The 15,032-nt window shown below is 37.8% G+C and overlaps 1 pseudogene; it reads right to left on the reverse strand.

Moving 5' to 3' along the window:
* Nucleotides 1–10,419: 10,419 nt before the first annotated feature.
* Nucleotides 10,420–11,043, reverse strand: LOC131220317 (uncharacterized; annotated as a pseudogene).
* Nucleotides 11,044–15,032: the final 3,989 nt, after the last annotated feature.

Below are 15,032 nucleotides of genomic sequence, written 5' to 3' on the forward strand. Positions count from 1 at the left end.
TTCATTTTAGAGCATTATTAAAAAAAAAAAAAATGAATCATATCCTTTAGAAATCATTTTAAAGCATTATTCAAAAAATAATCATATCCAAAGATTATCCAGACCACACCACAAATAGTAGAGGAGATAATGATTTTCACTGTTAAACAATTTGTAGGGCTCACCATAACCTTTATTTTCCATCCGATAACCTTTATTTTCCATCCGATTTGTTCATCGGGTCACAAAGAACCGAATGAAGAGGGAAAAAAATTTCATATTTATCCAAAACTTTTTTAACCCCAAAAAGGGTGTCTATGGTTGAAGTTCAATACCCCACCGTTTTTTTCAGTGTAGTCCACTTGATAGCAGATTTGTCTTATTTTTCATCCCAAGGCTTAAAAGGAGCTCGCCAAATGGACAGACGGTTCAAGTATAACACATACCTCTGTTACCAGTAGAATTTGTTGACGTCAGTACAGAAGCTACATATCTGGTCAATCCGCATCATTATGAATATTTTTTTTCCTCATTGTGTTTGATTTTCCAATAACAAAGGTAATTCATGGTAAAGGACTAATAATTATTTACTTTCGTATTCACCACTGCATTTTCGAGGTAACAATGACAGCAGCCTACATTTATAGCACCTTAAGATACTTGAGACTACCACACGTAGCTTCTGTGAGCCGGGGTGTGATATAAATTTATTATCCACACCGTTAACCCCTTTATTCGGATCATTTTAGAGGGTAAGCCAAAAAATGAGGCTGATACAAGGACCACACAAGAAATAATGGGAATTGAGCTCCTACCATTGAAAGCTTTTTGAGGCCATAGAAGTTTTGGATCCAACTCATAATTTTGTTTTCCCTTTATCTATGACTATGTAACCTTATGAACAGGTTGGATGACAAATAAACATCAATGTTGACCCTAGGGAGAAAATAGCTTTCAACAGTTCATGTCTTTAAAATTATTGTTTCTTAAGGTGTGACCTATTCGAACTTGGGATTTTCCTCAATTTTGGATTTATAACCTAAAATGTACCGTTAAAAAGGATGGATGGTGTGGATAAGTAACATACATCACGATGGGTCCCACAAGTTTAAATCAGCAAAAATATGAGTTTTTGACCGATTTTCAAGATGTAACCGATTTCAAATGGGTGAACATAGTAATAATTACTTTTTTTACACGTATTTACAGGAAGCTTAAAAATCAAACAGCCCCTTAATTAGAGCTGGGCATCGGACCGAGTCGGATCAAAATGGGTCCAACACGATTCGGTCCAAAATTTACATGGGCTAACCCGAACTTGATCTGATCTAGGACCGAGTCCAGGACAGCTGACTCGAACCAATCCGGATCATTGCTGGCCTGATCCGATCCGAGTCCAACTCGATCAAGGAAACCGAGTTAGATCGGATTGGGCACGGTTCAAATCGGTCCCTTTTTCTTGTTTTTTTTTGAAAAATTAAAAAAACAAAAAAATTTGTAATAAAATTGTAATAAAATAGTAGTCATTCTTAAATCATACAAAAGGTATAGTTTCATGGAAATCTAAGCTGCCAAAGTTGTCAACCTAAGTATTGATGGTACATGGCCTAAAAGTTTTACTAAAAGTCTAAGACAATAATACTAATTACCTGATCTTTCCATTTGAATAGTTATTGATAATATGGTTAATATATTTATTATTTAAGAAACATGTTTCATCCACAGTGTGGCTCATAAATCATAATAGGAAATTAGGGGTAACATGCACATACTGACATACATATTAGGTAAAACTAATATGCACATACTGACATAAAATGAACAAAGTAAATAAACTCTGTACAAAATCAAAAGTAAATAACCTAACATCCACATACTAACATACAGATTAGGTAAAACTTTTATACATTCAATACCCTGTGTATGATGAATGCTTTCATGACATATAACTAGATGAATTTTGTCCATAATCGTAATAGTAACCCTCTCCTCCACTTCCACCTACGTCGCCAGAATCATCATTCGATTCTCTTTTTACGGATTCAACTATAGGAGAATTCTGGGCCGACTCCGAGCTGAATGTCTCCAAAAAATGGTTATTCACCTCTGTTGAATCAGATGGTGGGGATGCCTTCTCATCGTCCTCATTCATAAATGCAACAAGTTTTTTCAAATGCTTTTTATGATCCGATTTGTACGGGATTCTCAACCACATATAAAATGTTGCAAGATTTTTAAGAAACTTTGATGGTTTACTTGTCCTGCTTCAGCATCATGTTGTCTTGGAGGTGATGTTATTGTCTGGTACTCCTTGATCCGGATGTCATTTACAATCTTTCTTTAACGGCCTCTTTATAATCGATTTCTTCTTGTTCCCTTAAAATTCTCTCTTATTCTTCTTCTCTACTAATTATGGAAGGCTTGGAACCAGAGGCAAGTCCTCTGCTTAACCCTTCTTTATTTATAATAGGCCTACTTTTATATATTTTTGGGTTGGTTGTATTGGTTGTAGTTGTAAGGTGAGGAGTATTGGAAGTCTTTGTATTTGAGTTGAGAATGACTTTAAATAAATCTTGGACTTCCTGAGGAGCTTTGCTACATGGTGCGGCCTCTCCTTTTCGACAAGCCAAATGTAATTTGAGCCGATTTGTTTTATTGACAAATTGTTTTTTACACAACTTACATTGTAACTTTATCTTTCCATCTTGGGAGTAGACTTGGACTCCATAGTCTCAAATATCCGTCGATGCATCATCTTCCGATAATATATCTACAGGTGTATATCTGGTTAGGTTAGGACTTAGGACAATATAAAAAAATAAGTTAAAGTCATGAATGAACGTAATTACCCAACATTCCAACAATATAATGATAAATTTAAACAATATTAACTAATTGAATATTACAGATGAAAAAAGAGAAATATCCATCCACCCATAACCATAATATTACAATTTAACTGTAAAAAAGTAATTACAAATATGATTATATAACTTTTAAGCAAATGCAACAAAAATAGAAGGCACTAGGCAGTGTCTCATCTTGCAACTGCAGGTACTGTCTCATCATACTTGTTACTCTCCTCTTCATCAAAATCCTCATCAACAGAGTTCCTTTTCCCCCATTTCGGACGTAGTCAATCTTATGTACAAATGAGCGCTTCAATCGATTCAAGTGTAAGTGAGCTTCTATACTTGCTTACAACCCTACTCCCCGTACTAAAAGCAGATTCTGAAGCCACGGTTGAAATTAAAATTAATAATATGTCTCATGCCATTAACGAGAGCACAGGGTATTGTAAATTACCTAATCTCGTCCTCCACCAGTCCAAAACATCAAATTCATCGCCTTTAGATTTTACAACTAGAAATGACTTCTTGAGATAGTCTTCAAGTTCTGATCTAGGCATCTGCATTTGAGTCTCTTTTCGCTGTGCCACGTAAGACATAAAATCATCTATCATTTCTTCTTGTGGTTCATCAACAACAGAATTAGAACCTATATGAGGAGATTTTTCTTTTGCGGCGCACACATAGAAATTGTACAATTCACTGACTGCATTGGAAATCTTTTCGACCTCGGCGACACCCGTTGCACCATACAACTTACTACATATGAATTCAACTATGATCATCTTGTATTAGGGATCAAGAATGACCACAACAACCATTAACAGACTACACTCAGACTAATACTTATCAAACTTTACCTGCATACCCATGGTCATTAAGTGTAAAAAGTCTAGTCCACTATTGCTTTTGCGCAAGACATCTTTTACTTTCTAAAGTTCAGGCAGAAATATATTTGTTGTTGGATACTTGCTGCTCGAAAATTTCTTCATACTGTTATAAAAACTAAAAAGAACTTGCGAACTAATTCAGCTCTTAATCAATTATCTTCAGAAGGCAACCAAACATACGCACTATCACGCTCCGCATAGTAAGAAAATGCAGGTCTCAAATCTATCGCCGAATCCAATATTTCAAAAGTTGAATTCCAATGTGTCGTGACGTCCAGCTTCATTATTCTCTGAATTGACAAATTCAACCACTTTATGATATCATTCCATGTATGTAATCATGAAGGTGACCCCTGTATGTACTTCACACTCTCTCTTATATTCTCGATCATGGGATCAATTGTTTTAAGTCCATCTTGTACAATTAAGTTTAGGATGTGGGCACAACACCTAACATGAGATATCTTTCCACCAAAATACAGGTCACCGGTGGCCCTAAACTGGTTGCGAAAATTCGTTATCACGCTATCATTTGCAGAAGCATTGTCTAGAGTTATTGAGGAGATCTTCTTCTCGATTCCCCACTCTATAAGATATCTGTATATGTAGTTTGAAACCATCAAGCCACTATGAGGAGACGTAAGATAACGAAAGTTTATTATTCTCTTGCAGAGCCTCCATTCGGCATCAACGTAGTGAGCAGTTAGTGACATATACCTCTTTCGTTGATTATATGTCGTCCCCAAATTTGATGTCAGTCTAATTCGAAAAATCGTTTCCAACTCTCATTTCAAGTTGAGCTTCTTGCTTACATACATTTTTATGCACAATCTCTTTATTGTTGTACGAGAGACCTTCTCGTATCTGAGGTTAAGACATCTATCTAGTTCAACAAAACAAGACTCCTTACCATTTGAAATGGTCGTTCATCAGTAATAATTAACTTGGCCATCAACTTATTCACCAGCTTTTTGTTATACTTGTAGATGGACAATGTACCCTTCGGTGAACCCACCGCAGATTGCGTAAATGAAAGTGTTTGTTGCCCTGCCATAGTTCTCACTTTTCTATAACACTTCGAAATATGTTTTTTCAGAGTCGTGGTCGAACCATTTAATTATTTAAATACTGAGTCTTGCAGTACTTGCATTGTATCTTCACAGTGTTGTTCTTCAGGGTTACTTTTTCAAAATCGTCCTACACTTCTAATCTCTTTTTCGATTTTCTCGTAATATGTGACTGTGTGGTACTAGTATTAATGGGCACCTCTTTAGATTCAAGACTTAATCCTTCATCTTCAAGGATCATCGGCGATGTAATTGACCGACCGCCTGAAGTATTGAAAAGACCCTCACTTTTTATTCAATAGTTGAAATATACTAAATCATATTAGCATATGCAATCCAATGCTAACAAAGTTGTACTAAATCCTAAATTAGTTACTTATCCAATGTTGAATAAATTGTAATACTTTCATATTCCCATTTAAACGTCCACGCCGAAATCCGACAGCATCTTCCCATGCCTCTCTAGATATGTTGATCTTCTGTTACATTTTGATGTCAAATATCTAAGCAATGTGAAAATATTTGGCATTGGAAATGAAACGGAAGAAACATATCTAAAGAGAAATGAGGAGATGGACCGCAGATCAGGCATGAACATTTAAATAGATTATATGAAAGCATACTATCCATGTAACCTTGAACTGTCTAAAATGGGACAATTTGAACGATTTCTATACCACCAAAAACACAATATATATATGGCCACATAAAAATTCTCAAATGGGTAACTAATTACCTAACTCACACTCGCAATTAAATCTTAAATTAGTTACCCATCCAAGGTTAGATTGTAATATTTTCATATTCCCATTTAAACGTCCACGCCGAAAATCCAACAGCATCTCCCTATACCTCCCCAGATAAGTTGAACTTCTGTTACATTCCCTCGATCTCTTAATTATGGATCCTTGTTTGTTGAATGCGGACGGTTGGCCATTTTCATTTTTCCCATCAAGTAGACGCTCATCCAATGGTACAGCTAAGAAATCATGGAAGTGCAATGTTTGGTTTGTGGTCTATCCAAAGTCTCCAACGTGGGGCCAGGATGGTACCATCTGACTCAAGTTACTTACCATGCTACAAGTTATATTGTTCATTATTTTAAAACAAATGGTACCTGCTATTTATTGATGTCACGGTAGTGATGAATGGACCACCAATCGGATCATATGGCTTCCATGCTCGCCCCCACATAATGGACAGTCCACATCAAAGGTCTACCCCTAACGATGAATAACCCACATCCAAGGCAGGCCTCGCATAATGGACGGTGCACATAAAAGGCGGGCTCCACATGACGCATGGTGGATATTGAAAGTAGGTCCCACATGATAGGCAATGACATTGATGGTTGGCCTCATATGATAGATGACCCACATTAAAGGTGGGGCCCACGCAATGGACAATCCACATTAAAAATGAGCCCCACATGATGGATGGGCCACATCCAATGTCCAAAATGATGGGCATCGCACATCCAAGGTGGGTCCCAAATGATGTATAACCCACATCGAAGGTGGGTGGTCCACATTGAAGGTAGGCCGCATAGGATGGGCAGTTCACATTAAAGACAAGGTCAAGGTGAGCCCAATATAATGAATGGTCGACATCAAGGGTTGGGGCAGACTATAGACAGTAAATATTAATGGTGGACCAAACAAACTTGAGGGTAAGTACTTAGGTGATGTTGAAAATCAAACATACCTTTCTAACTTTTGACTGATAGGTGCGTGGTTTACTAAACATACTTGTGTGGTGAGTAAGTACAAATCAATAAAAGCTACTTGAACCATAAGTAGCTTAGGGACCAAAGACAACCCTCTGGAGACATCTGAGACATCCGTTTAAAAGCTATCGCGGAGGAATCCCCAGCTATTAGAAATCTCGCATTAAAAAATTAAAAAAGAAGAAGAAGAAGAAGAAGGAGATCGTGACCACATTCTCCCTGTTGCGCAGAGGTTGCTGCGTAATACCCTATACAGATTTCTTAGTTGCGTAAATCAGAATACGCAGAGGGAGATAGGCAACCTACAAAAGGGCCCTCCACTCTACTGTCCTACGAATATAACAAAAGAGAATGAACGAGAGTACGTAGGAGGGAGCGTCGGCCAGCCACCCAGCTGTTAGGGAAGAAAAGAGAGGGAGTAACGTCCAGCTCCCTGCTGGACGTAACAGAAAGAAAGGAAAGAAAAGAAAAAAAAGAAAAGAAAGGAAAAAGAAGGAAAGGAAAAGAAAAGAGAAAGAAAGAGAAGAAAAGAGAAATTTCGTGGTGATGTTACACCACGTCGAGTCATGAACGGGTTGACTCAATGAAAGGATATCATCAAATCCATTTTTAGGCCAAGACTCAAGTGCTGATCAAGGTAAGTTAGCCATTTACGTGAAAGTCTATATTAAGTTTTGATTTAGTTTAAATATGAAACCCCGAATTAAGCCCTAACCATATAATTGGCGTAATCTATGGGTGAAGTCGAATCTAACATGCACACACTAGGTCCTAACAAGATGAAAGGGCACTTCAACGTCAAAGGTGAGGGTTTTATTCTTTAAGCTTATACTAACTTAAGTTGTTATATTCATCCTGCCTTTTTACATGCCTTCTTGTTATTCTATCTTACTCTTTTACATGTCTCCACATTACTTTTAATTCTTCTTGCTATTATATGTTTTACTATCAATTATTTGCCCTTTTAAATTATAGTATCATGTTGCTTACAAAGTAATCTTTCTAAATTTATGTGGGGCTATGATACAAGTTTTGCCCTTGCCTTACCAAATTTATTGAGTTGGCCCTGCCACTCTCCTTATCAAAGAATCGGCCATTGCCGCTCTTCTATTTACTGAGTTGGTCATTACCACTCTCCTTATTAAAGAATCGACCGTTGCTGCTCTTCTATTTGTTATGATGGCCATTGCCACTATTTGAGTTAATGGTGCATGTTCAATCATTTGCCATGTGGCTCACTTGAGTTTTGGATTTACGTTAGTTTTGAGCCCATGTCCTAATATGATACAAAAAAACAGATGGAAGGAGTGGATTTCTCACAAACAACACGATGGCCCCACTAGCTTCCCATCTTCCTACGAAAGCCATGTGCAGGAAATCCACGTCCACAACTTTGATGGATTGTTAATGTCATCAAGTTCCGCATGACCTAACATGATGAATGTGTTATATCCACACCGACCAGACATTTGAAAATATTATTTTAAGTCATGAGCCCAAAAATGAGGCAGATCCAAAGCTCAAGTAACCACACCACAAAATGTAATGAGGACAATGATTCTTACTGTTGAAACCTTCTTAAGGCCCACCATGATGTTTATTTGTCATTCAACTTGTTCATGAAGTAACACAGACCTGGATGAAGGAAAAAAAAAAAACATGTATGAAATTGATCCAAAACTTCTTCAGCCCTAAGAAGCCTTCACAGATAGATGTTCAATCATGATAACTTTGTGGTTTGGTCTACTCGAGCATTGAATTTGCCTCATTTTTGGGACAATGCCCCTAAAATGATTTCGTAAAATGGATGAATGATGTAGATATAATACATTACCACGCAATCACTATTCGCATCACCGCAATCAGTTTCCGTTTAAATACCGGTAGGTTGTCATGTGTTAAGGGCCGAGGTTGTGAGGGTCGGTGTCACGCCCCAAAATCCGGGTACAGAGTGTGCACCCTCAGACCCGAGTTTTGGTTCGTAACTTATACACAAAGTATACCAACTTAATTCTTTAATTAGTTTAATCGCATGTGATATTTACATTCAATATAAAGTCCACCATAATCTCAATCACACATACATAATACATAACACTGATCAACTAAGCATTTATAAATCTTGATAATCCTTAAAATAAAATAAACCTTAAAATTATTCATTTATTATACCATTATACTATAATGATATTTATTCCATACTAATATTGGTCCAAAGAAATAAAGCTAAATAATTCCTTAAAGTCTCAAAATAAATACCAGTATGCATTATTCGTTAATTAAGCTTTGCTAACAAAATAAAACATATAATTAAAAATTTTCTAATGCAACCACTTCATCCTCAGATAAGTATGGCCATGATTCAGGTGGGTCGTGTTCAGGTACAGTAGATCCTTCCGGTTCTTGCGCCACGTCATCTGCTAATGGCTCCTCTGTATGGTTTTTCCATCAAAAAAAAAAATATAAGCTGGCCAGGCTTAGTGATATAACCCAGCATGGTTCATAATCATAATAATTAAAATAATGCAAAAATACATATACAAAGATATGAATGTAAAATGGGGTATGAATGCATCAGATGGAGTGATCGTCCATCTGCTTGAGTTGGAGGTCGTCAACCTGTATCCACCCGTTGGGTAGGCTTCCACCTTTCGGTAGGCTTGAGCATAGCCCGCATCTGGTAACGCTCTACCAGGATCGACATTTCTTCCAGGGATGGCCCCTAGGATCGACCATGCATTATGCAATGCAATGAATGAGGGATGATAAGTAAATGCGTATTTTTCATATTTGGCATAGTTGTCTCAATTAAAATATTCACATATAAATTTATCATACAATTATTATAACAAAATATTCAAACCAGTAAATAAATCAAACAATCGCAATGATTTATTTTAATTTTAATGAATTATGAGACAAGTTGAGTCACTCACCTGAGTTTGGTAGTGTTGACTCTGCAATGTAATTAGGTTGATTTAAATGTCGGGATCCTATCAATTATATCAATGGTATTATTATTCATTTATTTGTATTACATGGTGGGGCCCACCTTTGATTAACATCCTAGTGGCCAGATCCAAAATAATTAAATAATTCAAATTTATATTTTATTTTTTTCTCCCTCACAAGATTTTAAAATTTAATGATAATTACTTGATCAGGGTGGTCCATCGAATGGTCAGATCATTCAGATTCTTGAGGTCTTGTCATGTTTTACCTCTATGCATTTGAGGAGTGGTGTGGATCCACCTATGGCCCATCTTGACCTTCTACGCCAAGTGATAGTAACACTTGTGCAAAATATCCAAGATTCCTTTATCAAACACTTCTAGGTCTAACTAATGTGGCTCATCTGATGGTTAGATTGATCTGAATATTAGGGCCTTTGTATATTTTGGCCTTAGGGATCATATGATCCGTACAGACCAAATCTATTTTGATCAGATACGCACCAACTATAATTACATAATTTTAGGTTCACCTCACCTTTAAAGGGCCTCCACCCATAATCCAATACAATGAACGTGTGACCAATCCACACCGTTCATTACATTCACCGAATCAATTTATATTAGATATATAAAAATACTAGAATGAGGACGATATACATACCCGATGTAAGCACTCCAAAATTTCTTTCTCCCTTTCTCTGTTGTCGCATGCAGCCTTTTTGTTAATATTTTAGTTTGACTAGAACTCTTTTTATCTTGAGAGATGCGAGGAGTGTTTAGAGGTATATTTAAACTAAACGAGTTAAAGATTTAGATAAGATAGGAGATAAGGTAGGTTTAAAATAAATAAATAATAATAAAGATAAGATTAAACATATATATATATATATATTAATATTATTAAATTATTCACGGCCCTAAAAGAAAATTTTCGTCCTCGAAATTTACCTGAAATTACTGCTCAAAGAGATGAGGATATTTTTCACAAATTTCTCTTTCCTACTCCCAAGATGCTTCGTCTACTTCATGATGACTCCATAAAACCTTGACTAAATGCACCGTCTTAGTGCATAACATGTGCTCCTTGCGATCCAGTATTCGAACTGGTTTCTCCACGTAAGATGTATTTTCCTGTAAATCGAGATCTTGCCATTCAATCACATGAGAATCATCCCTCTTGTACTTCCGTAGCATCGATACATGGAAAACATTATGGACATTGGCCAACTGAGGAGGTAATGCAAGTCGATATGCCACTGCTCCAATCCGCTCTAATATTTCAAATGGTCCGATAAAACGTGGTGCGAGTTTTCCCTTAGTACCAAATCGCATCAATCCCTTCATGGGAGAAACCTTCAAAAACACGTGGTCTCCTACTGTGAACTTTAGATCTCGTCTTCGATTGTCGGCATAGCTCTTTTGACGACTCTGGGCAGCTTGTAGTCGCTTTCGAATAATTTCAACTTTTTCAGCAGCTTCTTGAACAACATCTGGCCCAATTAAACATTTCTCACCTACCTCGGCCCAACAGTTTGGTGCTCGGCAAGGACGTCCATACAAGACTTCGTACGAAACCATACCAATGCTTGCTCAGTAACTATTGTTGTAGGTGAATTCGGCATAATGTATGTTGTCGTCCCAGCTCCCCTTGAAATCCAGAGCGCATGCACGTAACAAGTCTTCTAATATTTGATTCACACGTTCCGTTTGCCCATTAGATTGTGGATGATATGCTGTGCTGTAATCCGTAGTCGTACCCATAGCTTCCTGTAGACTTGTCCAGAATCGCGAAGTAAAACGTGGGTCTCGATCCGATACAATAGAACTAGGGATACCATGAAGTATCACTATTTTCTTGATGTATAGCTTGGCGAGTTCCTCCATTGAATAATTGATACGGACAGGAATAAAGTGTGCTGACTTGGTCAGTCGATCGACAATTACCCAAATTGAATCGTGTTTCTTTTATGTCTTAGGAAGACCGACTATAAAGTCCATAGAAATACAATCCCACTTCCACTCAGGTACTTTCAGAGGCTGCAATAATCCTGATGGGTTCTGATGATCCGCCTTTACCTGCTGACACACAAAACATCTCGACACATAATCAGCGATTTCTCTCTTCATATTCGGCCACCAAAATGATCGTTTCACACTATGATACATCTTTGTGCTTCCCGGATGAATTGTAAACTTAGTTCGGTGAGCATCATTTAGAATATCGTCTTTTAGATCTGGAATATTAGGCACACAGAGTCGACCTTGATACTGAATTCCCTTATCGTCCCCCATACTCCAATCTGAAGTCTTATCATTTTGATACTTGGCTATCATTTTTAAAAACCACTCATCATTCGTTTGAGCTTCAATTATTCGCTCCACAAGAGTCCGTTTTACCATAATGTTACATATGCAAATCTTCTTTTCTTGAAAATTTAATCAAATATCAAACTCTCTAATGAAATTCAACATTTCCCATTCGTGTACCATTAAGCTGGTTACACTCTTTTGTTTATATTCTTTTATACTCAAAGCATCAGCAACCAGATTAGCCTTACCCAGATGATAGGACAACGAGAAATCATAATCCTTAAGAAATTCCATCCATCTTCTCTGCCTCATGTTCAAGTCCTTCTGAGAGAATAGATACCTCAAACTCTTATGATCTGTATAAAGCTCGAACTGTTCGCCATATAAGTAATGCCGCCAAATCTTCAATGCAAATACAATAGCACCCAACTCTAGGTCATGAGTTGGATAATTACGCTCATGGAGTTTAAGCTGCCTTGATGCATATGCGATCACCTTGCCCCCTTACATTAATACACAACCTAGACCTTTAGTTGATGCATCAGTGTAAACTTCAAATACCAACCCATCCTTCGGGAGGGTTAGAATGGGAGTTGAGGTTAAGAGTTGCTTCAGTTCAGCAAAAGCTTCTTCACACTTTTCAGTCCACTTGAAGGGCACTCCTTTTCGAGTTAAACTCGTTAGCGGTCCGACAATCTTCGAAAAATCCTTAATAAACCTTCTATAATACCCAGCGAGCCCAAGAAAGCTTTTAACTTCTGACACACTTGTGGGTTGTTCCCACTTCACTACAGCTTCGATCTTCATAGGGTCAACCGCAATACCTTTTTCTGAAACAATATGCCCAAGAAATTTAACACTCTCTTTCCAGAACTCACACTTAGAAAACTTAGCATATAACTGGTTATCTTTTAGAGTCTGCAATGTTGTCCTTAGATGTAGCTCATGCTCTTCACCAGTCTTCGAGTAAATCAGAATGTCATCAATGAACACGATGATAAAGTTATCCAGATAAAGCTGGAATACCCTATTCATCAGGTCCATAAATACTGCAGGTGCATTGGTCAACCCGAACGGCATGACCAAGAATTCATAATGACCATAACGTGTTCTGAAAGCAGTTTTACAGATATCCTCTTCTTTAACACGTAATTGGTGGTAACCTGATCTCAAATCGATCTTAGAAAAATATCGAGCTCCTTTCAACTGATCAAACAAATCATCTATACGGGGTAATGGGTACTTATTTTTAATCGTCATCTGATTTAAGCGACGATAATCAATACACAACCGTCGAGTGACATCCTTTTTATTTACAAAAAGTACTGGCACACCCCAAGGAGAAGTACTTGGTCGAATAAATCCTCGGGACCTCAAATCTTCCAACTACTCATTCAGCTCCTTCAATTCAATAGACGCCATTCGATATGGAGACATAGATATTGGTGCCGATCCTGGTAAGAGATTGATACCAAAATCCACTTCTCGCCGAGGTGGTAGTCCTGGTATATCTTAAAAAACTTCAGGATATTCCTGCACAACCGGAATCAAATCCACTATTTTTTCTTGTTTCTCATTACCAATCAATGTCATAACACGCTCGATCTTCTCATTCTTCTTCTTCCCCTGAATCATAATTGGTTCTCTTCTTGGCGCTGCAAAAGTAACTGTCTTCGCATAACAATCCAACGTCGCATGATTTCGAGTAAGCCAATCCATTCCGAGAATAACATCGTATCCCACCATACTCATTTCTATTAAATTAGCTAATATAGGAATATCGTCTATCATAAGGGGAATAGATTTACAGATTTTGTCCAAAATAATTGACTTGCCGATGGGGGATTCTACAAAAATTTGCTTATCTAGGATTTCTGACTTCAATCTTAACCGAGATACTAACGACGATGAAATAAAAGATAAAGTAGCCCCAGAATCAAATAATACAAAAAATCGAAGTACCGTGCGTTTCGATCATACCTTCCACAACGTTATTATTTTCTTTTAGATTCTCCTTAGATGAGATGGAATAAACCCGTGCACGTGGTGGCTGTTGTCTGTTAGGATGATTCCCTTAGCCTTGAGGAATTGATGGAGATGGTCGATTTTGCTGATTCTGCTGTGGTCGAGGCGGTTGGGTATGTGATGCTTGTGATGTCTGACTTGTTGGTTGAGATGATGCTGGAAGTTGCAATCGCGGTGGTATCTGTTGAAGAGGCGTTATACCCATATCTCTCATCTTAGTTCTGCACACCTGAGCCATGTGACCATACTTACCACAGTACGCACAATTTCCTGAAAAATATTGCTCTTGGGTTCTCAGTGTTGATGATTGAATTTTCATTCTGGGTTTCTTCTCTGGTGGTTGGTGTTGCGTAAGTGTCGGCCTATATCTTTGTCCTGTTTCTTTTAACTGAACACGAGATTTGAGAAACCGCTCTGTATCTTGTTCTGCTCATAAGGCCTTATCGACTACTTCTGAGTATTTCTTCACATCCACACAACAAAATTTTGTTCTGATATTATGTCTTAACCCTTCTTTAAATTTTGTAATCTTATAATCTTCATCTTCCATTACTTTTGGCACATATCTTGCTAATTTAGCAAATTTTGCTTCATACTAGGCTACTGACATGGAACCTTGTTCTAGCTTTGAAAATTCCACCATTTTTTGGATGCGGTATGCTTTAGGAAAATATTTCTCACGGAACTTTTCCTGAAATTCATTCCAGGTCCACACATGATTAGCTAGAACCATTCTCTTTGCAGCTCTCCACCATACATCGGCTTCGCCCTGAAGAATAAAGGACACCAGTCTAACTTTCTGATCATCAGGGCAGTTCATGGCTTCTAGTACTTTCTCAATCTGCTTCAACCAATCTTCTGCTATTGATGGGTCAGATGTACCCTTGAATACTGGTGGTCGTAACCTTGAAAACCTTTCAAGCAAATCTACCTCACGAGGCTGATCAAACCTTAGTGAAGATGTGTTCCGTTGATGTTGGGGTGTCTGATTTAAGGTGGCTAACATGTCCCACTGAACGGCGAACTGTTCCTGTTGTTGTTTTAGCATTCCCGCCATTTGTGCTACCAACCCAAAGGCAGCATCCCACGGCTGAACATTTGGTCCCGCGAGGTTAGTTCGAATAGTGGTTGGGGATAACGGGAGTTGCGTACTAGGTCCAACATCTGCCATGTTAACTGGAGGAGGAGGCGATGGAGGAGCTTGCCCTGCTTCATTGACTTCATTCTCGTCT

Source organism: Magnolia sinica, chromosome 12 (assembly GCF_029962835.1).
Source record: "Magnolia sinica isolate HGM2019 chromosome 12, MsV1, whole genome shotgun sequence".
Classification (NCBI taxonomy): Eukaryota; Viridiplantae; Streptophyta; class Magnoliopsida; order Magnoliales; family Magnoliaceae; genus Magnolia; species Magnolia sinica.